The sequence below is a fragment of the Bufo bufo genome, chromosome 7 (genome assembly GCF_905171765.1).
Source record: "Bufo bufo chromosome 7, aBufBuf1.1, whole genome shotgun sequence".
Classification (NCBI taxonomy): domain Eukaryota; kingdom Metazoa; phylum Chordata; class Amphibia; order Anura; family Bufonidae; genus Bufo; species Bufo bufo.
Window position 1 is genome coordinate 202,594,391 of NC_053395.1, and position 27,946 is coordinate 202,622,336.

A 27,946-nucleotide genomic window follows, 5' to 3' on the forward strand; every position below is an offset into this window, starting at 1 on the left:
AATTTCCACCCTCAGAGAAACAGGTGCGGGTACCAATCCTTAATATTAAAGGAGTGATCAATTGTATTTATTAAAATGTAACTTTTAATCTGTTATCTAAAATACATTACCCTTAGATAGACCAAGATATAAATACATTGGAACAGTGAAATAGGAAGACACAGTGCACGGCGGCACTAAAATAGATAAACCGTGGTCCTACCACTCTGGCGACAGATCCCTCGATATGGCAGCCCGGGTACAAATAGAGATGGATCAGTTCCCTACGTGGGCTTGTAGTAACCATTCGTTGTTGGACAGCACCTATTCGCCCCTAAATGTGCCCCTGTGGTGGCCCTAGCCTAGATAATCAGAGCAGCCTCACCACAGGGCACTCGTCCTTATAAGGGCGACCCCGTCTTGAACCTGTCCCTAGCTCAAAGCCCTATGTTTCCCTACTCTATTCCCGACATGCATGTTTCATGACTGTCTAATATACTGTACCTCCAGCCACATAATCACTTGATCTTTTCTGTACGGTGAATGCCTAATGTTTGGGGCCTGTACTCCACTGGCCTGCAGTAAAATGGTTATCCACTGACCGTGTAATATACCGTACGTCCAGCCACATAATCACTTGATATTTTCTGTCCGGTGAATGCCTAATGTTTGGGGCCTGTACTCCGCTGGCCTGCAATAAAATTGATATCCAATGACCGTCTAATATACCTCCAGCCACATAATCACTTGATCTTTTCTGTACAGGGAATGCATAATTTTTGGGGCCTGTAATCTAACTGGCCAACAGTAAAATTATTATACGGTGACCGCCTAATGTACCTCCAGCCACATAATCACTTGTTCTTTTCTATACGGTGAATGCCTAATGTTTGGGGCCTGTACTCCACTGGCCTGCAGTAAAATTGTTATTTAATTACCGTCTAATGTACCTCCAGCCACATAATCACTTGATCTTTTCTGTACGGTGAATGCATAATGTTTGAGGACTGTACTCCAGTGGGCTACAGTAAAAATTTTATCCATTGACCACATAATGTACCTCGAGCCACATAATTACTTGTTCTTTTCTGTCAGGTGAATGCCTAATTTTTAGGACCCGTACTCTTGTGGCCTAAAATAAAATTTCTCTAAGCCCCAGCAGGGCACATTTTTGAGAATTTCCCTTTAAGATGCATAAAAATGGCCCCTGATTAAAATACATATTTTTTGTGGGAATTTTTGTCATTGATACCCCCTCTATTATGTCACTGTTGATGTTGTGGGACTATTTGTGCACTTCTACCAAGTATTTGGTGGCTGCAAATATGACATGAAGGTCTTCCAGGTTCACCTGCCATTAAAGTAAATAGGGCCCACCGCGAACTTGTGGTTCGCGAACATTTGATCGCGATCGCGAACCGTCCCGGCCAAAGTTCGTCCATCACTACTCCAAAGTGCGATCGGCTTCATCATCATCGAGTAGTGTCTGCACTGATGTCCTCCTCAACGGTCTCTGGGTCAGGAGCCTGACCGTTCGCAACACCACCTCCCACGCCACTCTCCTCATCACTACTTGACCGCTAGATGACACCGGGAGCTCAGGCCTCTCGCTGCGACTCCTGCTGCCACACCCCCTTACTCTGCTGTGACCTCTGCCTGCGCCAGAAACATTTAGGCCTCTGCCACTCCTCTGTGCATGGTTTGGCACTTCTCTGTCTGTCATCTTTTTAGCTGAACTAAATAAATTGAAAGCAAATTAAAACACCCCTAAAAGCGACTAATATATTTTTCTTTCTGTACTGAAATAGGTCACTAAACGCTTTCACCACAAATAATTGCAACAGTGAAGTGCGTATATATTTTTCTTTCTGTACTGAAATAGGCCACTAAAAGCTTTCAACGCATATAGCTGCAGATGTGAACTGAGAATATATTTTTCTTTTTCTACTGAGATACGCACTAAACGCTTTCAACACATATAGCTGCAGAAGTGAACTATGTATATATTTTTCTTTTTGTGCTGAAATACGCCACAAAACGCTTTCAACACATATAACTGCAGAAGTGAACTGAGAGTATATTTTTATTTTTGTACTGAAATAGGCCCCTCAACGCTTTTACCACAAATAACTGCAACATTAAACTGCGTATATATTTTTCTTTTAGTACTGAAATTCTTTACTAAACACTTTTACCGCAAATAACTGCAACATTGAACTGCGTATATATTTTTCTTTTTGTACTAAAATACGTCACTAAACGCTTTCACCACATATAACTGCAGAAGTGAACTGCGTATATATTTATATTTTTCTACTGAAATATGTCACTAAACGCTTTCACCACATATAACTGCAGAAGTGAACTGCGTATATATTTTTATTTTTGTAATGAAATATGTCACTAAACGCTTTCAACGCATATAGCTGCAGAAGTGAGTCTACCGAGCACAATGGAAGTCAATGGGAGAACCCCAGGCACCCCCTGCTCTGAGGAGGGGAGGGTGTCGGGACTCTAGTTGGGCTTAGGAGTCCCTGCTCTGACTCCATATATAGCTATGTCCATATATGGAGTCAGTGCTTGGGGACACCCCAGTGTATTTAAATCTAATTTAGCCTGCATTTCAGAATAGTTTCTGCCTGGATTCAAACTCACGACCTTTTCTATTAGAGGCAAGGCACTTAACCACTCAGCTATAATAGCTGCATAGCCAGTTACTAAAAAAAAAAAAAAAAAAAAAAAAGAGATTTCTACTGTACTGTAATTCTACTGAGACCTATACAGGGGCTCCAGCATGGTCTTTCTGCAGTGCTGCACTATGACCTGACGTCACATGACATCAAATTATAGTGCAAGCTTACGTGAACGACGTCCTGACACTATACGCTATCAGAACACAGTTCTGTATCTGGAAGAAGACCATGGAGTAGTGAACAATACCAGCTCTAGCAGCGTTACAATCACAGCTCTTCACACTTTCTATGTATTAATGAAAACTTCCATAATGGAAGCTCTCATTAGTATTCGCCCTATAGGACACACTTCCATTTTCCAAAACTTTTTTGGGGGAAAAAAATATGTCTTATTTAGCAAAAAATATGGTACTTATATTTATCATAACTGCTGTCAATTTGGTCCAGAAATAATAAAAAAATCTGAATTCATTCTGTTGCTTTAAATGGTGACTTGCTGTCAGAAGGGGGAATAGGCTGAACGCTGCACGTGGATCTTGTAATATTCATTTGGGGAGTCGCTCGCAGCTCATTCTGTTCTCCGAATCTTTATTCAATAGACATAACATAGAAGTTTTAACAGTCATTCCAGATTAACCTCATCTGTGCTTTCTGAGGCAAAGGATCTGATGAATTTACAGCCAGACAGATGAAAATGCTATTTGGAGAGAGATTGGGAGTTTATTTGATTAAATCCATTTCTCCACTACCTTGACCTCTTCCTTGTGAAATAATCAGTACTGTTTAGCAATAATATTCAGCCATTAATAATGAATTACTTCGGAGCAGGTTCCATCTGCAGTGCAACAAACCCATTGACTTCCGACGGTTCACTTTAGTTACTACACAAAACAGGTAATTTTTCCTATTGAAAACCTTAATTTATATTGGTGTTTACAGCATTTTGCATATTTGTAATGTGATTTTTTTTAAATATATTTCTCAGATATTTTATTGGTCCTTTGTTACAAGCGCTAAAATATTTACCAAATAAGCAAACAACATGGAGCAAAAAATCAGTCAGTCAGAAGAGATTGAAGAATATTTTCACCTAAAATAACAAAATGTTCAGGAAATTTGTTGTTTTTGTTCTCTTTTATTAACTTGTTGCAATTCTATTTTAGTTTAGTGTGTACTTTGACGAGGCCAGTAAAGAGGGACATACACAGAAATGATAGGGCCCTAAAGTAAAACACAGAAAGGTCCAAATGAAGCTGACGTTTTGGCCGTACAATTTGGGCAAATTGCACAAAATGTTGCACCCCATTTTACATATTCATAGTAGTGAGGGAATCAGGGCAGAGAAGATGAATCAGAACTCTTACATGACCTGGGCAGAATCTTTGCCGGCAAGCTTGCCCATAATGCCTTGCGGTCAGCCTCACAGCCAATCAGGAGGGTTAAAATACTGAGGCGCCATTGTCAGCTCATCCACTGATGTGATAGGACATGTGTGTCAGAGATACAGCAATTATATGCAATGGACAGGCAGTTTAGGGATTTATAGAGGAAGTGCTAGGGGATTTGGAAGATATATATATATATATATATATATATATATATATATCAGGATAAGGCCTCATGCACACGACCGTATTTTTTTGGGGTTCCGTTTTCCCGTGATCCGTGACCGTTTTTTCGTCCGTGGGTCTTCCTTGATTTTTGGAGGATCCACGGACATGAAAAAAAAGTCGTTTTGGTGTCCGCCTGGCCGTGCGGAGCCAAACGGATCCGTCCTGAATTACAATGCAAGTCAATGGGGACGGATCCGTTTGACGTTGACACAATATGGTGCCATTTCAAACGGATCCGTCCCCATTGACTTTCAATGTAAAGTCTGGAGTCCCTTTTATACCATCAGATCGGAGTTTTCTCCAATCCGATGGTATATTTTAACTTGAAGCGTCCCCATCACCATGGGAACGCCTCTATGTTAGAATATACTGTCGGATATGAGTGAGATCGTGAAACCTCATTTCCGACAGTATATTCTAACACAGAGGCGTTCCCATGGTGATGGGGACGCTTCTAGTTAGAATATACTACAAACTGTGTACATGACTGCCCCCTGCTGCCTAGCAGCATCCGATCTCTTACAGGGGGCCGTGATCAGCACAATTAACCCCTTAGGTGCCGCACCTGAAGGGGTTAATTGTACTATCATATCCCCCTGTAAGAGATCAGGGCTGCCAGGCAGCAGGGGGCAGACCCCCCCCTCCCCAGTTTGAATATCATTGGTGGCCAGTGCGGCCCCCCCCCCTCCTCCCTCTATTGTAATAATTCGTTGGTGGCACAGTGTGCCCCCCCCCCCTTCCTCCCTCTATTGTAATAAATCGTTGGTGGCACAGTGTGCGCCCCCCATTGGCCCCCCCTCCCTCTATAGCATTAACAACATTGGTGGCTAGTGTGCGGCCTCCCATCTTCCCCCCCCCCCCCCCCCCGATCATTGGTGGCAGCGGGTTATTAGCAATAGTACAATAGTAAAGATTCATACTTACCTGGGAGCTGCGAGGTTCGTGTCCGGCCGGGAGCTCCTCCTACTAGTAAGTGACAGTTCATTTAGCAATGCGCCGCACAGACCTGTCACTTACCAGTAGGTGGAGCTCCCGGCCGGACACTAACATCGCAGCAGCAGCCTGGAGCAGGTAAGTATGAATCTTCTACTATTGTACTATTGCTAAGTAACCATGGCAACCAGGACTGTAGTAGCGTCCCGGTTGCCATGGTTACCGATCGGAGCCCCAGCGATTAAACTGGGACTCCGATCGGAACTCCGCTGCCACCAATGATGGGGGGGGGGGGGGGAGAGATGGGAGGCCGCACACTGGCCACCAATGTTGTTAATGCTATAGAGGGAGGGGGGGCCGATGGGGGCGCACACTGTGCCACCAACGAATTATTACAATAGCGGGAGGGAGGGGGGGGGGGCGCACACTGTGCCACCAACGAATTATTACAATAGGGGGGGGGGGGGGGCCGCACTGGCCACCAATGATATTCAAACTGGGCAGGGGGGGGGAGGGTCTGCCCCCTGCTGCCTGGCAGCCCTGATCTCTTACAGGGGGCCGTGATCAGCACAATTAACCCCTTCAGGTGCCGCACCTGAAGGGGTTAATTGTGCTGATCACGGCCCCCTGTAAGAGATCGGGTGCTGCCAGGCAGCAGGGGGCAGTCTTGTACACAGTTTGTAGTGTATTCTAACTAGAAGCGTCCCCATCACCATGGGAACGCTTCTGTGTTAGAATATACTGTCGGTTCTGAGTTTTCACGAAGTGAAAACTCAGCTTTGAAAAAGCTTTTATGCAGACGGATCTTCGGATCCGTCTGTATAAAAACTAACCTATGGCCACGGATCACGGACACGGATGCCAATCTTGTGTGCATCCGTGTTCTTTCACGGACCCATTGACTTGAATGGGTCCGTGAACCGTTGGCCGTGAAAAAAATAGGACAGGTCCTATTTTTTTCACGGCCAGGAAACACGGCTCACGGATGCGGCTGCCAAACGGTGCATTTTCCGTTTTTTCCACGGACCCATTGAAAGTCAATGGGTCCGCGAAAAAAAACGGAAAACGGCACAACGGCCACGGATGCACACAACGGTCGTGTGCATGAGGCCTAAATATCCTTAGTTAAATTAAATTTTTTGATAGAAGGACAGGTTTCCACACTTGGGGCAGGATAGAGTTGTGTTACAAGGCTGGAGCTATTCACATATATACTGACTATGTTACACTACACGGTTTTTAAATAGATTGTACTTTTTATGTGCAAGAGCCAGCTAGCCGCCCAATTAATATATATATATTTAAAAAAATCCTAAATCTGTAGGATGATGAATTTTAAGCATCGTAGCTTTACTGGAAACTGTGCACTTGTGCCTTTTTTCAAAAAATCAGTCGCTAAATATTTACAGTTAATAATTGTACATAAAAACATATTTGAGTGCATCTCCAGCATTTTAGGAAAAAAAATTGTTGCTGATTGCGAGGGATTTCTACTGATTTCCACATCAATCTCTACATATGCTGTTGCCCAATTTTCCTGGACATAGTGAATTTGCAGAGTTACACTATGCTGTACTGCTGACAGTAGGATACTTATCATGAAAGCATAACATGCAACATCTTTGGGGCTCATGGCAGAAGTTGCCACTACTGCATTTAAATAGGATAGGCAACAGAGCTATGCCTGCAAAGAAATTATATTTCTAGCAAAGAAATGCAAGGTGGGAATCAACTATAGGATAATAGAAAGTCCATGGAGAGGGAAAATACCAATCCCGCGAAGGGAACTCAGCATGCTGTGTAATTATTGAGTTTAAAGTTTAATGGGAATCTGTCAGCAGTTTTGACCATGCTTTTTTACCCGGAGTAGTGTCAATGCAATATGAAGTTTTATTCTGCCAGCTTCTGTACTGTCATGGATCATCTGAATCTGCTTCACAGCTCCGTTCCTGTGTTCTGTGTGATAACAATAGCATTCAACCAGGAGACAACTATAGCTGTCACTTCACAGTAGCAGAAGCTGGCACAATAAAACTTCACATTCACACTACTCATGATAATAAAAGCTCGACCAAATATCTGTTTGTCCTGCTCTCCATTGCCCCTAAACAGTGCTGTCAGCGGTTTAGAATGGTCAAAACTGCTGACAGACTCCCTTTAAGAGTATGTAACTAGCTCTTAGTCTCCCTCTTGTAGGCAGTCAAATTTTTATATTTTGAATCTATGTCTATCTGGAATATTTAGTGCTCTATAGCCAAAAAAAAGAACTTGAAGAACTATATATATATAGAAAAAAGAAGTGGCAGCACCGTCCCTGATGCAAACAAGAGGGTGCAACTGGCCCAATATGGATATAAGCCAATTCAATAGATAGAAGACAAAAAAAGATGGGCAGCACTCCAAGAAGTAAAAAAAATACAAAAATACTTGAGAAAAGCTCCTGCATAGAGCCGAAATGTTGCATGTCCTGCTTGGGTAAATAAAGTATTTTTGTATTTTTTTACTTCTTGGAGTGCTGCCTATCTTTTTTTGTCATATATATATATATATATATATATATATATATATATATATATATACAGTACAGACCAAAAGTTTGGACACACCTTCTCATTCAAAGAGTTTTCTTTATTTTCATGACTATGAAAATTGTAGATTCACACTGAAGGCATCAAAACTATGAATTAACACATGTGGAATTATATACATAACAAACAAGTGTGAAACAACTGAAAATATGTCATATTCTAGGTTCTTCAAAGTAGCCACCTTTTGCTTTGATTACTGCTTTGCACACTCTTGGCATTCTCTTGATGAGCTTCAAGAGGTAGTCCCCTGAAATGGTTTTCACTTCACAGGTGTGCCCTGTCAGGTTTAATAAGTGGGATTTCTTGCCTTATAAATGGGGTTGGGACCATCAGTTGCGTTGAGGAGAAGTCAGGTGGATACACAGCTAAGTAGAGTGGCCATCAATACTTTAACCGCCTCACGTCCGCCCATAGGATATAAACGTCCTATGGGTGGACGTCTATTTCTGACAGCACGTTTTAAAACGTCCTGTCAGAAATAGCAGCTGCACACTAATCGTGCAGCTGCTGATCGGGTTGCCCGCTGTCACTGACAGCAGGGCAACCCTAAGACAAGGCAGGGACAGTGCCCAGGTGTCCCTGCCTTCACGATCGCTGCAGACACAGCGCTCACCGAGCGCTGTGTCTGCAGAGCAGGAAGCGCTGTGCGCTTCCTGTTCCGGCCCGGCGGTCATGTGACCGCCGTGACCGGAGAGTGCAGGAGCTGTGTGAGGTCTCTCACAGACCTCGATCAGCCCTGCTGTGAGGCTGTACAGCGCAGGATTGCTGCTGTACAGCCTCTATAGGGGTGCATTTGTCCTGTAACTGGGGCTACTATGTCAGCCCCAGTTACAGGAGAAATCAACAGTGTAAAAAAAAAAAAAGTGTAGTAAATGTCCCCCAGAGGTCTTGTATGACCTTATGGGGGACGAAAAGTGTAAAATAAAATAAAAATAAAATAAAGGGTTGAAAAAATAAAATAAAAAAAAAGTTTCACATGTAAAAAAAAAAAAAAATCCCAAGTAAGGAATAAAAAAAAAATTTAAAAATAGAAAAAATAAAATAAAATAGACATATTTAGTATTGCCGCGTCCGTAAAAACCAGCTCTATAAAAATATCACATGACCTAACCCCTCGGGTGAACACCGTAAAAAAAAAATAAAAAAAACTGTGTCAAAACAAGCAATTTTGTCACCTTGCATCACAAAAGGTGCAACACCAAGTGATCAAAAACGCTTATGTCCCACAAAATGGTACCAATAAAACCGTCACCTCATCCCGCAAAAAATGAGCCCCTACATAAGAAAATCTCTCAAAAAATAAAAAAACTATAGCTCTTAGAACATGGAGACACTAAAACATCATTTTTTTGGTTTCAAAAATGCTATTATTGTGTTAAAGTGAAACTAATAAAAAAAAAGTATACATATTAGGTATTGCCGCGTCCGTAAAAACCAGCTCTATAAAAATATCACATGACCTAACCCCTCGGATGAACACCGTAAAAAAAAAAAAAAAAAACTGTGTCAAAACAAGCAATTTTTGTCACCTTGCATCACAAAAGGTGCAACACCAAGTGATCAAAAACGCGTATGTCCCACAAAATAGTACCAATAAAACCGTCACCTCATCCCGCAAAAAATGAGCCCCTACATAAGAAAATCTCTCAAAAAATAAAAAAACTATAGCTCTCAGAACATGGACACATTAAAACATAATTTTTTGGTTTCAAAAATGCTATTATTGTGTAAAACTTTAATAAATGAGAAAAAGTATACATATTAGGTATCGCCACGTCCGTAACAATCTGCTCTATAAAAATGTCACTTGATTGAACCCCTCAGGTGAACGCTGTAAAAATAAATAAATAGAAACTGTGCTAAAACAACCAATTTTTTGGTCACCTTGCCCCATAAAGTGTTATAATGAATGATCAAAAAATCATATGTACCCAAAAATAGTACTAATTAAACTGGCACCTTATCCCCTAGTTTCCAAAATGGGGTCACTTCTTGGGAGTTTCTACTGTAAGGGTGCATCAGGGGGCTTCAAATGGGACATGGCATCTAAAAACCATGTGGAGTTCCTTATCTTCTGCGCCCTGCCGTGTGCCCATACAGCAGTTTATGACCACATGTGGGGTGTTTCTGTAAACCGCAGAATCTGGGTAATAAATATTGAGTTTTGTTTGGCTGCTAACCATCGATGTGTTAAAGAAAAAAATTGATTAAAATGGAAAATCTGCCAAAAAAGTGAAATTTTAAAATTTGATCTCCATTTTCCTTTAATTCTTGTGGAACGCCTAAAGGGTTAACAAAGTTTGTAAAATCGGTTTTGAATACCTTGAGGGGTGTAGTTTCTACAATGGGGTCATTTATGGGGGTATCCACTATGTAGGCCCCACAAAGTGACTTCAGACCTGAACTGGTCCTTATAAAGTGGGTTTTGGCAATTTTCTTAAAAATTTGAAGAATTGCTTCTAAACTTCTAAGCCTTCTAACGTCCTAAAAAAATAAAATGACATTTCCAAAATGATGCCAACATAAAGTAGACATATGGGGAATGTTAAATAATAAATATTTTATGAGTATCACTTTCTGTTTTAAAAGCAGAGAAATTGAAATTTAGAAAATTGCGAATTTTTCAAATTTTTGGGTAAATTTGGGATTTTTTCATAAATAAAGGTGAAATATTTTGACTCAAATTTATGACTATCATGAAGTACAATGTGTCACGAGAAAACAATCTCTGAATGACTTGGATAAATAAAGGCGTTCCAAAGTTATTACCACATAAAGTGAGATATGTCAGTTTTGCAAAATTTGGCCTGGTCAGGAAGGGGGCAAAGGGCCCAGATGGGAAGTGGTTAAGAAATGAAGGTCAGTCAGTCAGCCGAAAAATTGGGAAAACTTTGAAAGTAAGGGCTATTTGACCATGAAGGAGAGTGACCATGAAGGAGAGTGACCATGAAGGAGAGTGAGTGAAGGAGATGACCTGGCCTCCACAGTCACCGGACCTGAACCCAATCGAGATGGTTTGGGGTGAGCTGGACCGCAGAGTGAAGGCAAAAGGGCCAACAAGTGCTAAGCATCTCTGGGAACTCCTTCAAGACTGTTGGAAGACCTTTTCAGGGGACTACCTCTTGAAGCTCATCAAGAGAATGCCAAGAGTGTGCAAAGCAGTAATCAAAGCAAAAGGTGGCTACTTTGAAGAACCTAGAATATGACATATTTTCAGGTGTTTCACACTTGTTTGTTATGTATATTATTCCATATGTGTTAATTCATAGTTTTGATGCCTTCATAGTCATGAAAATAAAGAAAACTCTTTGAATGAGAAGGTGTGTCCAAACTTTTGGTCTGTACTGTATATATATATTGTGAGGGATTAGCTCTTTTTCGGGGGTCATTCTCACAATTATCTCCACAACAGCCGGGTTGCCAGTCCAAATGTGAGGTTTATTTTCACAGAACAAAACACAAAACAATTAAACAAACACCTTGCCTGTCTGGGCTCTAACTAAACAGGAGTATTCCTACCTCACTTATAACACCGTTCACACACGGTACGACCATGCGGCTTTTCCAGTCTGTGCTCCATCACTTCCTAGGCTGTAACAAAGTCTAGTCCTTTTGGGGGATTGTGGCCCAGAAGTCCGGGTGTCTCTAGCCTTGCAACAGTCACTTCCAGGACCTTGCAGAGTCCCCCCAACGTTCCGGCTAACACCTAGCCCCGTGGCCCCTCAGACAGCCCAGCTTAGACCACTCTCCCAGAGACTCCAGCAGGCCTCTGTTGCACAATGAATCTCTGATAACACACACTCCTCTGACTGACACACTGGGAGGTGCTTTATTGCAGCCTGATTAGAGCAGGCCTCACCTGCGATCACCTCAGGTGAAAGGGAATATCTGTGCCGGAAGATTGTGGACTGGTAGCTCCCTCTACCAAGCCTAACTGCCAATCCAAGTAAAATCCAGTCCAGAAAATGTATACAAAACTGTCTCAGCAAACTATGCTTTTGCTGAGACCACTGCTACTCTCTGGATTTTATCTGTCTCATCTATCTGAGGTACCCGAGTGGGACAACACGCCTTCCAGCACTGTACACCTTACCACAATATATATATATATATATATATATATATCTTTCTACTTCTTTAGACTGAAAAATAGTTATTTACTTTGAAAATGGTTAGTAATTTACTGTTAATCGTTAGGTGTTTACCGGGGACTAGTATCCGCATCGAAACAAGGAGGTGCATTGCATTATTCTCTTCATGAGATTTGTAAATAAGCCTTTGCATTTTAAACCCGAGGCTCCTGAATTTAATTTAAATGTATAATGGTAGCCATTTTATTGCATTCATATCAATAATACTTGAGCTGTATATAATACAGGGTAATAGCTTCCTAAGATGTCTCCGTACTGGAGCACCACTATAAAACTACAGTATCATGTCTCTCAACCAAATTAAACTCCATTCTAATTTGTTTCTTAATAACATGCACTTCACTGTAATATGTAAAATGCTCGGCTTTATGAGCTAGTCAAAGGAAATGTTGTACAGTGTCTCATTTGCATATAGCAATTATAATACAGTGCAGTGTATTAAGTTGTAGGAGGCCTAATCTCACATCATAATTTAAAAAATACAATTTACAGCACCTGGCAAGAAGAAAACAAGACACATAGAAATAGTATGGTGACCTGAAATCCCCATTAGAAGCCTTGCTGGATGTGATGATTGATTAATGATGCTTATGTTTTCCCACTCCGAGATGCAGATCAGAATTTCATGAATTACTGGAACTTTTGAACAAATTTCGACATATTTTCAATTGTTTTTCTCCTCTGGATAATTCTATCTCAAACCTGCGCTGTTCTGAGTAGAGGTGCAAGCACAGAAGCTCTGCTGATCTACCTTAGCAGCACAGATGCTGACTGAGAATTTTGCCCCTCACGTCTGGGTATACCCAGAAGAGTAGCGTGCACAGTGGTGGACTGGCCCTAGACCATACAGGGAATTTTCCAAATGAGCCCTCCTCAAGGTCGCTGGGTACATAATGATTGGATGCATTAATTGATGCTAGGAGCTTCAGTTACTTATGTTTCTGGGACGGCAGTATTTTCTGCTGTACTATGATATTTGGTTCTGCTGGGGCAGTACTTTGTGCTGAACTATGGTATTACTGGCCCAGCCTACTTCTGTTATCCTGCCTCCTTCCGGTTTTTCTGCATACTTGTCTTGCCCCACCTTCTTTCAGTTTGAACCTGTCTATAACACATTTTTTTTCCTTGGCCATTTTAAGTTCTCAGTCTGCTGCTAGCGGTGCATACACAGTCAACATCTGTGCAGCTCAGGTAGCAGCAGCAGATCCTCGGCACTTGCGCCACTACTTGGTGAAGGTATGGTGTAGATGTAGGATTGACAGGACCAGATAGATTTTCAGCCAATTAGTGTTGAGCATATCAAAGCTCACAAAGTTGACTTTGATCTGAATTTCAGGGAAAATTTGATTTGCCATGAAGCCAAATTTCCTCGTGCTTTGTGGTAACGAATCAATTTTCCCTAAAATGGTGGTAGAAAAAATCATACTCACCTCATCCATTTGCACAAAGAGTCCGCCACGGCCATCTTGCATAAAGATCCCACACAAAATCTTGTGCACGGTGACATATTATGATGCCATCATCACACACCACTGCATTGTCAATCAAGGTGGCCTTGGCAGACTCTTTGTGTGCAAATGGATAAGGTGAGTTTTTTTTCCTTTTTTTAACAAATTAACCCTGACAGTCCTCAATGGTCATCTCAGATGCCGCGATCATTGAGATGTACATTGATGCCCACTATTCTCAAAGAAAAGCGCTTTGTGACAAAGAAATTTGTCACAAAAATGAATTTATTTCTGAAATTTGAAGAAGCAGCCGAATCAAAGTTTTGAAAACTTCTCTCATTTCTACTGTCAATCATGGGGAAGTCTCTTGATCATAGGGACCAGCCTCCCACTGCTCAAGAAGTCTGATTTCTGAATCGATTCACTCATCTCTAGCCAGATTCTATTGTTCTTATGAGAAATAAACTACTACCAGAGGTGTCCTATAGCAGCGTACTCCTCTCCCCCCATTCAGAATACATGCTGAGTGTGCATGTTTACATGGGGGGAAGGAGGGAGTCAGGGAAAACAACTTGCAGTCAAACAAACACTTGGCCAAAAGTTAGCTAAAGTGTATTTAGTAGAACACGTTACCCATCAAGCAACACATTATCCATTTCTCACAGTACTATATAATGTGTGAAATGTCCTGGGTGAAACTTAACTGTTATAGGTTTATTAAAAACCCAACAAGCTTTTGTGTATAAGTATGACTTTGCTATGTGCTCCGCTGCACAATGGCGGTAAAGTTATGGCAGCCAGTGTCGCTGTATTCACAAGGTATAGAGCAGATACATACTTCTCCTTTTAACCCTTTCATGCCCGATGACCAGGGCCGGATTAAGAGCATCATGGGCCTGATGCTGAGGATTTTGCTGGGCCTTTTTATGGAACTGCACTCAGTGTCTTAATTACATATATATTTTATCGATACCATTAAAGTATTTTGTTCCTGCAACTACCCCTTCATTTGGCGTCTATCTTGGCAACATGGAGGGGGACCACGGGAGGGGGACCCTGAGGGTGGGGGCACCCTCAGGGCACTATAGTGTCAGGAAAACCGCTTTGTTTTCCTGACACTATAGTGATCATTTAACATGACTATGAAGATTACTGTTTTCTAGCTGCTGTGACTGTGGACAACAGCAGCTAGAAACAGTAATTTTCATAGAGCTGTGTTATGATTTATGGACACAGCACTCAGCATGCTTAGCCAGTCAGATAGAAGGCTGAGAGCTGTGTCTAAATAACATAACACATTAAAGGGATTCTGTCACCAGGTTTCACCCCTGTCAGCTAAAAATATGCTGATGTTCAGGGCATCTTCACGATTCCTAATGTGGGCTTATAAATGTCATCTGTGGGCTTATTTAGCTAAAAAAACAGCTTTTACTAACCTGTCAGTGAAACAAATAAGGTGCCCAAGGGATGTTAATGGATGCCAAGGTGCCCGCCGCACCCGCCGCCGTTCGTGCCCAGCGCCTCCTTTCCAGACTTCTGCGGCGCCTCCTAATACTCTGTGCCGCCTCTCGCTCTCCCTCCCTCCCCCCTCCTCCTGCTGTAAGATCTCGCGCATACAGGGGTTGAGCGAAATGCCAGCGCATGCGCACTTCGCTGTAAGAAGCCAAATGGAGAAGTCCGCACGGGCGCATCAGGCAGAGCCCTGTGCGCAAGCGCGAGATCTTACAGCAGAAGGAGGGAGGGAGGGAGAGCAAGAGGTGGCACAGAGGATTAGGAGGCGGCGCAGAAGTCCGGAAAGGCGGCGCTGGGCACGAACGGCGGCGGGTGCGGCTGGCACCTTGCATCCATTAACATCCCCTTGGGCACCTTATTTGTTTGACTGACAGGTTAGTAATAGCTGTTTTTTAGCTAAATAAGCCCACAGATGACATTTATAAGCCCACATTAGGAATCGTGAAGACGCCCTGAACATCAGCATATTTTTAGCTGACAGGGGTGAAACCTGGTGACAGAATCCCTTTAAAGAAATCTACTGTTTCTAGCTGCTGTGGACTAGCAGCTAGAAACAGTAATTTCTTTATGTGTTATGTTATTTAGACTGAGCTCTCAGCATGCTTAGCCAGTCAGTAATTTCCATAGTGCTGTTATGATTTATGGACACAGCTCTCAGCATGCTTAGCCAGCCTTCTATCTGGCTGTGCTTCTTGAGAGTCACAGTCTACAGGCTCAGAAACAGCCAGATAGAAGGCTGGCTAAGCATGCTGAGAGCTGTGTCCATAGATCATAACAGCACTATGATTGCCCTCCCTTCCAACTGGATGAGTTTATCTGATACCTGCCCTGCTCCAGAAGCTCCTGCTGTCTCGCGGGCTGGTGTGGCTGAGCGCTGTGGGTCGTGTGTGCTGGTCGAAACTGCTGAGCAGGTTGTACACAGCGCAGCGCGGAGGAGGGATAACCGCGGGCGCACTGAGGTCCATATCCGGCGGCCCGCGGCATTAAAGGAACAGCACCAGCAGCTCTGACGTCCTGCCGCCGGATATCCTGTGACGTATATCCGGCGGCAGGACGTCAGAGCAGCTGGTGCTGTTCCTGTAATGCCGTGGCCCGCAGGATATGACCTCAGTGTGCCCGCGGTTATCCCTCCTGCACGCTGCGCTGTGTACAATAGTGATGGGAAGTTCGGATCTTTCAGATGAATCGGTTCATGAATCGGATCTTCGGTTCACTTGCTGAGTCACTGACTGCTGAGCTGACTTGCAAGTGAACCGAAGACTCTAGGTGCCGGTGCGCATGCGCAGATGCTTTCCATTCGATTCACTTGCTGCTGCTTACTCAGTCGGCTCTTCAGCTCTCTAATGAGTGAGTCAGGATCAGGAAGAGTGATTGATTATAGTGATAGTGAAGGAAGCTGAGGCTGACGCCGGACAGGAGGACTCATGAGCTGTCACTGTGGTGGGCATTGTTGTCTGTTGTACATTGTTACCCACAGTGACAACAGTCTGACACTGACAGTAGTACAACGAACCAAGTGAAGTGAAATGTGAATGCACGCACAGGGAAAACTATGTGCTGAATTGATAACAGTATTACAGTAACACAGTCACTGGCTGATAATAAAATAGTCCCCACAGTCCCCACTTAACGGAATCCATAAAGGAGATGTGAACCCACCCTTAGTTATATAGCTACTGAATGAGATGCCTTTAACATATATATCTCCTGAGAAGCCAATTTGATCCTAAAGGGTTAATTCAACCTGTAATCTAAACTCCTGTGTCACCTGTCACTTCTCTTATCTCTCTGCTCCTGTCCCTTAATCTTATCACTGCTGCAACAAAAGCATCAGCTGAGAGCCTCAGTGTAACCTGTTCTAGACTCTGACTCACAGCCTCAGTGTAACCTGTTCTAGACTCTGACTCACAGCCTCAGTGTACCTGTTCTAGAGTCTGACTCACAGCCTCAGTGTAACTGTTCTAGACTCTGACTCGCAGCCTCAAGTGTAACCTGTTCTAGAGTCTGACTCACAGCCTCAGTGTAACTGTTCTAGACTCTGACTCCACATCCTCAGTGTAACTGTTCTAGAGTCTGACTCGCAGCCTCAGTGTAACCTGTTCTAGAGTCTGACTCACGGATCTTTAACTCAATGAATCGAATGAGGTCCTCCCAATCGGAATCTTTAGCTTCTTTTAACTTGTGACTCATCGATTCATTTCATTTACTTAGACTCCCTGTACTACTCAGACGGCCTCGAGCTGCTAGTGCTGCCTTGCCTCAGCTCTATTGGTTGGTGGGCGGGGAGGGGAGGGGCTGGCCAGAAGCAGCTTCCACTCTAGGGTCATATTACGCTCCTCCGAGTCCCTCCCTCAGGCTCCCTGCTGCCAGCGTGAGGTGAGCGTCTCTGCATTGTCTGTGCTCTATGTGACGCTGCGCTGTGTACAACAGAGGCACTTTTAGAGCGGGCCGCTCCCGACGGCCTTTTGGCTGGCGGATGGGCCTATTTTATGGTAGGGGTCTGGAGCTGCAGCTCCATCAGCCCCTACGTTAATCCGGCCCTGCCGATGACGTACATGTACGTCATTGGGCCCGATCTTTAAACATGACGCCACAGCAGGAGCCATAGCCGCCGGGTTTGTGCAATTATAAATAGCAGAGACCCGCGGCACATATATGCGATAGCCATAAGGCTGATCGCATACATTTTCCCCTTCAGATGTGACCACGGCATTTTCACAGTCCGGAAGAGGAAGTTGCACACTTCCGCTCCGGCAACAGCATTCCCCGACTGAAATGGGGGAACCTGTTATAATCTATGAAATAGCCCGAAGCCTCAAGCAGGCTTCAGAGCTTTATTTCAGGACTATACCAATAAAGGCCACTAGGTGGAAGCATTGTATTGGTATAGTGCAAATGAAGTGTTCAATGATGTCTATATAGACACAGATCTAGAACACAATCTAATGACTGGCAGTTATTGTCAACCAAGGTGACTTAAATTTTTTTTTTACAAATATAAAAAAAAACGAAACATAAAGGTTCAAATCACCCCCCCTTTTCCTTAAAATAAAAATACTTCATGGGCATCACCGCATGCGAAAATGCCCATACTATTAAAATATAACAATATTAAGGGCTTACGGCAAATGGGTGTAACGGAAACAAAATTTAAAACAGCCAATTTTCCAATTTTTGTCACTTCAACTACCCAATAATTTTTTAATAAAAAGGGATCAAAAAGTTGCATAAACTTCAAATTAGTATCACTGAAAAGAAAATTGACCTGTTATCTTCATTATCCAGGTCAGTATGGTTCCCCCAAAAATTTGCCCTCACACAGCCCCGTACACATAACTAAAAAAAAGTTATAGGGGTCAAAATATGGTTATAAAATGTAATTATAAAGTGTGGTATCGTTGGAACCATACTCACCTGGATAATGAAGATAGGTCAATTTTACCACATAGTGTACAGTGTAATAAAAAAAAATTCAGTTTTTTCCCAATTCTACCGCATTTGGATTTTTTCCCCGCTTCCCACTACATGGTATGCAACCGTAAATGGCACCATAGAAAGTACAACTTGTCCCTCAAAAAAAATAAGCTCTCATAAGGCTATATGAATAGAAAAATATAAAAGTTAGGACTATGGGGAAGGCAGGGAGTAAAAAATGAAAACACAAATGAAAAATGGCCTGGGCCTGAAAGGGGTAAACACCACTACAGAACCACCCATTGTAGTAAAAACACCTTGACCTGTTTTCCTCTATTCTGGGACACTGGCAATGTCAGCCATCTTTTATCCGTTTGTACGGACATCATAATGGTATCTTCATAGCTCAACCTATCAGCTAGCCGCATAAAAGCATTTGTGTTGGATCACTGATTGGTTGAACAGAAAAAAATCCTATATGACATCAGTGATCAAGATCTGTAAGAAATTATACTTTATGAAATAAAGTTTGCAGCCAAGAGTCTGGGATCCTCTCAACATGGTCTGCCTCTATGGTAAAGTATTTGCCTCCTTGCTTCCATCTAAGCAACTGCAATTATCTTATATGAAACCATCTCATCCACAAACTGTACTTAAAGTAGTGTTACTGGTTGGATTCCCAGTGAAGAAGACAATTGCAGACGAGATTCATTTTAAAAAATTCAACTTTACTGAACTGAAAGTAGAAAGATGCCATCCAAATATTTAATGGTTGCAGTCACTTTAAGAAGACCCAGTATTCTTAATGGTTATAGTTTTCAAATAAGACACAAGATACCAGGTGGCCCATGAAAATTAGCCCCCCTCCAGTGATAGTATGACAAGATGAAAAGCAAGTGGATTGTTTTTTTTTATAGGAACCAATAATAGAATATATATGGATCAAAATTTAAGCAAACAGTAATTCCATACTCAATATACACTCACCTAAAGAATTATTAGGAACACCATACTAATACGGTGTTGGACCCCCTTTGCTTTCAGAACTGCCTTAATTCTACGTGGCATTGATTCAACAAGGTGCTGATAGCATTCTTTAGAAATGTTGGCCCATATTGATAGGATAGCATCTTGCAGTTGATGGAGATTTGAGGGATGCACATCCAGGGCACGAAGCTCCAATTCCACACAATCCAAAGATGCTCTATTGGGTTGAGATCTGGTGACTGTGGGGGCCATTTTAGTACAGTGAACTCATTGTCATGTTCAAGAAATCAATTTGAAATGATTCGAGATTTGTGACATGGTGCATTATCCTGCTGAAGTAGCCATCAGAAGATGGATACATGTTCTCATTCTGTTTACGCCAAATTCGGACAGAAATCGAGACTCATCAGACCAGGCAACATTTTTCCAGTCTTCAACAGTCCAATTTTGGTGACCTGGTGCAAATTGTAGCCTCTTTTTTCCTATTTGTAAGTGGAGATGAGTGGTACCCGGTGGGGTCTTCTGCTGTTGTAGCCCATCCGCCTCAAGGTTGTGCGTGTTGTGGCTTCACAAATGCTTTGCTGCATACCTCGGTTGTAACGAGTGGTTATTTCAGTCAACGTTGGTCTTCTATCAGCTTGAATCAGTCGGCCTATTCTCCTCTGACCTCTAGCATCCACAAGGCATTTTTGCCCACAGGACTGCCGCATACTGGATGTTTTTCCCTTTTCACACCATTCTTTGTAAACCCTAGAAATGGTTGTGCGTGAAAATCCCAGTAACTGAGCAGATTGTGAAATACTCAGACCGGCCCGTCTGGCACCAACAACCATGCCACGCTCAAAATTGCTTAAATCACCTTTCTTTCCCATTCTGACATTCAGTTTGGAGTTCAGGAGATTGTCTTGACCAGGACCACCCCCCTAAATGCATTGAAGCAACTGCCATTGGTTGACTAGATAATTGCATTAATGAGAAATAGAACAGGTGTTCCTAATAATTCTTTAGGTGAGTGTATATTCAAATAATCACAATTTTTATTAACATTACATAATTACAAAGAAAAACTGGCTTCACATAATTAAAAAACATTTTAAATCTCAAAGGTTTGGGGTATATGATGATATTACTTCATCAATATAAAAGTGCAAGTGCATCAAGGTTGCATGAAATATTGCATACAATAGTGTCCTTACTGACCATAATAGATAAATATGTCAGCAGTAATTATGTAATGTTTAATAAAAAAAATGTGATTATTTGAATATATACTGTGTAGTGGAATTACTGTTTTGTTTACATTTTAATCCTTATATTTTCAATTATTGGTTCCAATGATTTTGATATTGGGTCGCATATACCTTAGATATAGAAAAAATATTCATTGGTTGTTTTTTTTATTAACCTACATGTCACAAAAGATGCTGAAACTGGTCCCCATTCATGTCTAGACATCTTTGGGCAGGTCGGATTATGTGGGCTGATACTGCTTGTGATGCTGCGGATAGTGTTTGTGACGTTCTCCTTCAGTTCATCCAGGGGATGTAGATTGTTAGCGGACACTTACGTTCAAATTCCCCACAGATAAAATCGCATGTGGACAATTCTGGGGAACAGGGTGGCCATAGCCCCTTGCTCACAGTTTGCTCCTCCTTAAACAGTTTATGAACTCGTAGCAGTGAATCTGTGGCCCCATTTGTTGAAAAAAGCAGGAAATGTTTTCTTCTGCAGCATCACTGCTGAAGAGCTGCAAGCAGTATCATCCAACATAATTTGACCTGTCCAAAGATGCATAGACATGAATGAGGACTTGAATGAGAATTTCTGCATCTTTTGTGACTTGTGGGTAATTAAAAAAAAACCAATCCAATTGCTCGTTCATCCTTCATCCGTACTTATCCTTGGATAAGGCTACTTTTTCCTGGGCCAGACTGTAGCAATGGTTACTAATACATTCAAGGTACTCTAAAACATGACAAGGTTGAACTGAACAGAGTTTGCCAAGAAGAGTAATTACAAGAATCTCCTATCCCTGGCTCCTGTTGATTTTGAGTCAAAATTGACAGTGGTTCCCCAAACTTCCACTGAAAAGTTGTTGTCGTACACAGTGTCGACTGGGTTACCTAGGTCCCACCAGTAAAATTCATACTGTAAAAGCTACAAGCAAATAGTACTGCTCACACAGCGGGAGCAAGACCCTCAAGATGATTATGGGGGTCGCTGCAGTGACTTTGAGAATTCAGGTCCTAGGGGAAGAGGATGCTGTCTTGCCTGCCTCTGTACCTAGAAGCCTTCTTTGCCATCTTATGCATCTATATAATAAACTGGGTAGTTTTCTAAATAATCTATCCATTTTATATGTGAATATAGCTGGTTGGGGTGCTGTATGCTGTGTATCTGCATATATTTCAGTCAGTCTACTGTGCATGTGCCACTTGAGCAGAGAGTGGGGCACTAGGGGCCTACTGTGGGATTCACCCTGTTTTCCTGTAGGCCAATTTGAGCCTGGTTTGTACATCCTTAGGGGCCTTGCACAGGACCGTATGCCCTCTGAGACATATGGTCCGTGAGTGGGCCATATGTCCAGGAGCGGCATTGGTATGCGCACGGGAGTACACAGCATCATAAATTACAATGATGTTGTGCACGTTGGGCCGCCCGCGGTGCTATTGTCCCGCACTAATATGATCTTATGAGTGCGGGGCAATAGCCCCGCAGGCGGTCCGACGTGCACAGCATCAATGTAATCTATGATGCTATGTACTCCCGTGCACACGATCAATGCTGCTCATGGACCATATGTCTCGGAGGGCATACGGTCATGTGCAAGGGCCCGAATCCATATCTTGACTCCCAAGGGCTATACTCCCATGCCACAGTATAGTCAGGTATGTTTACAGCTTATCAAGCACAGCCCTGTACTTTGCATAGCGGTTGTGCAGGTTGTTGAAACTTAATAATATTCAACTGAATGGGACTGAACTGCACATAGGCCATGAGACCGATGTACGGTGATGTTGCTGACCTAAGAAGAGGCCTATCCTTAAAATAGGCCATCAATATCAAATTTCAAGATAACCCCTTTAATATTAATATTGCATTTTTACTTTTCAAAATCAGTTTTTTATATGAAATGTAAATGTGAAATGTATTTTTAGAGAAAACAGTGTCTGACCTTATATGTCCCTTGGATGAGGGTTAGCAATTATATCAGTGCATAAAAGGGTCACTGAGTTTTGGTAAAACTTTTGATAAAAACATATCAAGGGTTTTGATCGGTGGGGTCTGAGTGCTGAGACCCCATGATCCCAAGAACAAGGAGAGAGAAGCGCTCTCATATTGCCCTCTCTCCTCGTTGCAGGAGATGGGCTCAATGGAAGTCTGTTGGCCCCTCTCAGTTTCATCTGCTGCAATGATATGTGAGCCTTTCTGTCTCCACATTCGAGCATTGGGTAGGGGGGGGTTTCAGTACTCAGACCTCCACTAATCAAAACTTTGATATGTCTCTATGAAATAACAAAGGTTTTATCAGAACTCCGTGACCCTTTAATTGTTACTACAAATGCGGGGTGGTCATCCACAAAGAAAGAGGAAAGTAATGCCACCTCACAGTAACTTTGTATGAAATAGGATTACATTCGATAGTGTTATACTTGTAAGACTGAACGACAAGCATAAAAAATGCTCCATCAGGAAATTCTTCCTCTGCCACATTCAGCAAAGAGGATTACATAAGCATTGTCCTGAATTCAGGGATGGGGTCAGTCCCTACCTCCTCTACAATCCAAAACTTTATATAAGATAATTAAGAATTTACATAGAGATAGTAATGGTTAAACTTTAGGGTAAAGCTCATAACAAAAAAAATATATATATATAGTGCAATACGATATAAGTTTCTATAATGCAAAAAATACTATTTAAGGAATTCTATTGATTTACTTTATAAAGATTTTCTAGTTTAAAATAATAATTAGTATTGAGTGAAGCGAAGCATCCAAAGTGGAATTAGGTCCAAATTTTAGGAAACATTTGATTCTCACGCTTTGTGGTAACAAATCATTTTTCCTAATATGGTGTTTGGAGTTGCTTTAGAAAGAATGAAAAAAAAAACCTCACCTCAGAGGCAGTCCTCTCCTCTTTTGATTGAAAAAGATTTGCCAAATGATCTGCACTGCATGATGATGTCACCATGCACTTCTAGCGTGATCACATGGTGACATCATCACCACGCTCGGCACAGGTCCTTCTGCAGTTCTTTTTTAATCTAGAGAGGTGCAGACTGCCTCTGCACAAGCAAGTAGATGAGGTGAGTAATTTTTTTTTTAAACTTATATTACCATTTTACCGTTTTAAACAGGCATTAGATGGGTGCCATTCTGTCTAAGCAGCCACTAAAAAAACTGATAGGCTGAATGAGGTTTTAACATAGTGATTCGTGACAAATTAATTCATAACAAATTTAATTTCTTGTCAAACTTTGGCGAAGCTATCGAATCAAAATTTTCAAAACTTTGCTCATCTCTAATAATCATTTATAAAGATCACTGTAATGTTGTAATGTATTTATTTTCCCTTTATTGCTCCCACTTCCCGTTCTGAGCTGTGGTCACATGACCATATCCATGCAGCTCTTTCTTACTTCCTATAATCTTATGTCCATGGGTGGGGCAGTTATAGGGGAGTGTCTATGTAACTAGCTGATAGGGAGGAGCTATAAACTAGCTGGGTGTTGTTAGGGGCGGTGCTGGAGCTGTGGAAGAGGAAGGAGAAGAGAATCATGGGTTTGGTTGGATACAGAAACAGGAAGTGCTACATACAGGATGGAAACAGACCAGTGGGATTGTTACGTTGTGAAACTACTAAATAGTAAAACAATAATAATCCTGAAAACCTCTTTTAAAATAACTCCAATAACTCTCCTGTTATTTGTAGGATGTGGTTTATTGGTGTTACTTGCAGTCGCATCTTAATTTAAGTTTTTTACTTTACTTAAAGGGCGCTGATTTGTAACATTAGTCTATTCAGATGCCTTACAATCAATTGATCTGCTATTCCTGCTAAATGTTTATGAATAATTTGACAAACTGGGTGTTACCAGATTAGGAGCATTTCTAGGAGGAAAGAAAGAGGCATGACACACAGTGATGAAAGTAATTATGCTCCAGAATTTTTTTATTGACATACAAGTATTAATTAAAACAGACATGTCAGAAAAGGTGACAAAACCTCTTTAAATCAACATTTTGAGAAAACCCTAACCAGTTACTGACCCAAGGAACTAGAAAAAACATAGACTAAAATGGAAATGGGAAATTACACATTTATGTGTATTTATATTTATTGTGCATACAATCTCATATGTAGACACATAGAATAAAAAAAAATAGTATCCTGTTCCTTTATCAGTATTATTTTAAATTTATTCTTATCATTATAGTAAAAATTCTTTAATATTTTGCATTAGCCTGAGCTGACATCTACCTAATTAATGATATTTCAGGGCATAAATCAAATTTGAGCATAAAGTATGCTGGTGTTACTTTTAATCTGAGGAGTTTCATATTGTGCCATCTTTTAAAAGATTTTAGATTATCTAATATTTTTTTTAGAAGTAAACAATAGTCTAGAAGAATTCTAGACTATTACATTTTGAGATATTAGACTATTATTATCATTATTATTTAAATTTTGTATCATTTTTATTATTTATTTTTAGCATCTTTTACACATCACTTAAACCATTTCTTTACTCAGTGCTCTGCTGTGAATTCCCCTAAAAATAATTGCAGATTCTATAACACATTTCTGCTACAATAAATCTGAAATCTCGCCACTCGGAAATCCTTAGAGCCACTTGCCCGATGGCTCCTGACTGACACAAATCCCACGCATTTGCTCAGTGAATGCGACAGTAAAGGACAGATTTCCTTGTAATACTTCGTTTTATAAATGGGATCTTGTTTTGTCATATTGGAGGGGAGCAGGGGGGTGTTTTATTTCCTCCTTCCAAACTGTAGTAATTTTCTTACCATCCAGCTAAACATTGTGATTCCTTACCTTACAAACGCAAACTCTTTAAAGATGTGACAAGCTGTTAAGCTGATATCTCATGTACAATTCATTATGCTCCTGATGGAATCATCATTGCTTGTAGTGAGATTGCTTAAGTAAAGTATCATCGCTTCACGCTGGTTAATTCCCAAGCAGTCTGTTATCTGGGTAATTCGACAATAAGTGACAGGAACTATGAGAATCGATCATCTATATACTATATGCAGGGGAAAGCTGGCAAATAAACGCAGGAAAAAAATAACCTGTAATAAAGAACATAAAAATGGATGCACAATGCACAGATGTTCCTGAGACTAAAGATGGGCATACATATTAGTCTAAAGTTGATCAAAAAGACAATTTCAACCAAAATGAATGTTCATTTTAGCTGACTCATAACAGACCATTATTGTCTGAAAAGAAGTTGGCCGTGTTTAATATTTTTGTCCGATAGTCGGATGAAAGATTTTTCATTCCAAAAGAGATTGTGGATGAAATATCTTTCTTTGAAACAATGTTCTCAAAAATCGCTTTCATTGGATGTGTATGACCAGTCAGAACAACGGTGATGCTCAATATGGGCTAAAATGTGTATGGTCAAATTTTCACCAGATGTTTATTTGTTCAACTACTGTTCAACCATCAACCAACTTCTACCTAATGTATATGGCCATAGAAAAGATAAATATTTTTGTGTAGCAGCACAATGATAGAAAAATAAGGTAAATACAACCTTTTAGTGGTGGTGCCAGCAGTGTTGGGTGCCAGTCTGAAGCTCCCCCAGCAATACGTAGAACTTGTAAGGAGACAGCAGCACTCACTTGTCTTCTATGATCCAAACTTTATTCACCAACTTAGTGCGACGTTTCAAACGTCATGATCTTTACAAGCATGAAAAAGACCATGACGGTCGAAATGTCGCACTAAGTTGGTGATAAAGTTTGGATCATAGAAGACTGAGTGCTGCTGTCTCCTTACAAGTTCTACGTAATGTGGCCACCAGACTGGTTTCATATTTGCTACATGGGACTGCAACAGATAAAAAAAAAAAAGCTTTCAGGAGTAAAAGTTATTATTAGGCAGAAAGAAGCAAATATCAATATACTTACCATTAGAATCCCCTCTAATGTCCGTTGGGTCCCTCTGTCTACACATCTCCATGATTAGTATCATGGGAACATGCCAAGCTATCAAGGGCCACCATATGACATGTCAAACAGTGATGTCAGTGCAGCAGACCAGCCCCACCGATGTCATCATCACACAGTACAGTCAAGGTAAACAAACATGAAGAATGAGGGCCCCAATAACAGCACTGAGGGAAGTGTAAAAAATTCTATACAGAAGTATTGTGAGATATTTCATTTTTTTTCTACATTTTGGGCAGAATGACGAGTCTTGGGAGTTTCGTTTACCCTGAAAACCCTTTAGGCTGGATTCATACACAGGGGGGCGCTTATCGAAGACTGGTGTTTTATACTGGTCTTTGACAGGCTCTGCCCTACTGGAGGGTGCACCTAATTTATGATGCAGGTGTAGCCCTTTCATATATTAGGCACACCCTTGTTAGTCATGTGCCTATATTGAAATCTACTCCCAGTCCCTGTCTGGAGTAGATTTTAATCAGTTTTACTCCATATACACTTGGAAAAATTTCAATCATTCTGTACTTGCCCTTGACCTGTCCCCACACCCAGTGGAAAGGACGGCATAGAAAAACACTGTGTGTGCCTAAATTTAGATGCACAGCATTTCAATAGTTGCAAAATCAAGTCTTGCACTTTTTTAGCGCCAAAAACTGCTGCATTTTGGTGGCATTGTTCAATGGCTTTTTTTTGGTTTTTAATGTCAAAAGCATATTCTTGAAAAGTCAATGTATGCAATTTTTGATAGTGCTTTTATTGTTTATTTAATTTTTAAAACACAACCTGCTATGGATATAGGTGTTTTCTGGCATGTTTATTATATGATTCGCCATGAGACTTGAAAAAGGGTGGAAACAATCTTCACATGAGACAAAACAGTAACCACACCAAAATGACTGGTAAAGATGCTATGAGAAATTTTTGAAACACACTGCATTGTCACAAGAGTTTAAACACAAAAAAATTGTATGCAAAGCAAATTCTCAAAATGAGCTAACCTTTCACCTTGTTTTAAAATTAGACTTTGAATTTTTTTTATTAAACATATTGCATTTATGAATCACATTTTATTATATTGCAAAGTGAAATGGAAAAGCTGACGCATTTCCAGCAAAAGATTCGGATCTGATAATTAATACATTTTTTTAATTACATCACCTATAAAGAAAAATAATAGAGGTAAAACATTTTATAAATATGATGGTAGCAAACCTTACACTGCTCTTTAATTTGAGTATGCTAAATTTTTGGTGCACCTTTGCTTCCGCCAAATAATACAAATACTTCTCAATGATGTTATGATGAAGTCTAAAAATTTTAGTCAGTTACTCAGAAATTTTTAATGTACACCGTAAATAAGTTAATTCACTTTTTTCATGTTTCCTATGTAGTTTCTTTACATCATTTTTGTGCTTTTTTGATATATAAA